Source organism: Monopterus albus, unplaced genomic scaffold (assembly GCF_001952655.1).
Source record: "Monopterus albus unplaced genomic scaffold, M_albus_1.0 scaffold525.1, whole genome shotgun sequence".
Taxonomy (NCBI): domain Eukaryota; kingdom Metazoa; phylum Chordata; class Actinopteri; order Synbranchiformes; family Synbranchidae; genus Monopterus; species Monopterus albus.
In genome coordinates this window covers 57946-59488 of record NW_018128405.1, presented here as the reverse complement: position 1 = coordinate 59488, position 1543 = coordinate 57946, and positions in this window count along the sequence as shown.

Sequence of the window (1543 nt, the reverse complement as noted above, 5' to 3'; positions counted from 1 at the left end):
TATGGGATCAGAGGAATGGTTTGGAAATGGATCAGAAGTTATTTGACACAGAGGCGTCAATTTGTGAGGTTGGGTGAATACCAATCGAGTGAGCTGGATATTGTATGTGGAGTGCCTCAGGGCTCTGTTTTGGGACCTAAACTGTTTATATTATACATCAATGATATATGTAAGGTTTCTGAAATTGTTAAAGTGGTTTTGTTTGCTGATGATACTACCATTTGGGCATCTGATGAAAACTTACGGCAACTCTCGGTAAGGGTTTCAGGGGAATTTGTGAAGATAAAGAAATGGTGTGATAGTAATTTACTATCTTTGAATTTGAATAAAACTAAATTTATGGTATTTGGGAACCGTAGACCACATAATGAACTTCAATTGAGAATTGGGGGTGCTAACATTGAACGAGTATATGAAATCAAATTTCTGGGTGTCATGGTTGACGACCGATTATCCTGGAAATCTCATATCAGACATGTTCAGCATAAAATAGCTAAAAGTATATCGATATTGGCAAGGGTTAGATATATGCTGGACGTTAAAGCATTGCGTATTTTGTATTCTTCATTGATTTTGCCATATTTGGAGTATGGCGTTGAAAACTGGGGAAACACTTACAGGAGTTCACTTCAACCATTGTACATATTACAGAAGAGAGCGATAAGAGTTGTGCACAAGATGGGGTATAGGGATCACACAAATGTAGTTTTCATACAGTCTAAATTGTTAAAATTCTTTGATTTAGTGGAATATAAGACTGCTGTGTTTATGTATAAAGCCAGGAACGACTTATTACCTGGTGGAATCCTGAAGTTATTTGGTGAACGGGAAGGGGGATATAACTTAAGGGGTCACTTAAATTTAAAAGTTCATGCTATACGTACTACCAAAAAAAGATTTTGTATTTCTATAAGTGTGGTCAAACTATGGAATAACTTAACTGTGGACATGAAAAATAGTACTAGAATTGAGGAGTTTAAATATAAATATAAATGTATGTGTTATACAAGATATATGCAAGAATAAGATTTATTCGAGAAGGCATTAAGGAAACACTCTGTTTTATCTATGTAGAGATACTGCTTGCAGCCAATGATGCATGAAATTTTTGTATAATATGATGTTATGGGGTAGGACTGGATAAGTCTGACTTCTTCCTACTCCATTCAAACATGTAATAGGTGTAAGCAAACTGATTTTGGATTAGCATTGGTTGGATATGTGTAATTATGTGTGTGTTGCTGTCATTTGTTCTGTTCTGCATGTTTGAAAGAATAAATCAATCAATCAATCAATCAATTAGAGCAGCTCCTCTCTCCTAATGGTCCTTAGGTAGATCTGGGCACTCCAGATAGCATATGTCAGGGGTAAGGTTATAGATGGACTCAAATGAACAAATTAAACTCTGGACCCCAGAGGCTGAAGGCACCCTGCAGGACTGTTTCACCCAGACAGACTGGGATGTGTTTAAAGCTGCAGCCACCTCAGAGGACTTTTCTGTCAGCGTACAGGATTATGCTGAGTATGTGACCGGATACATTAG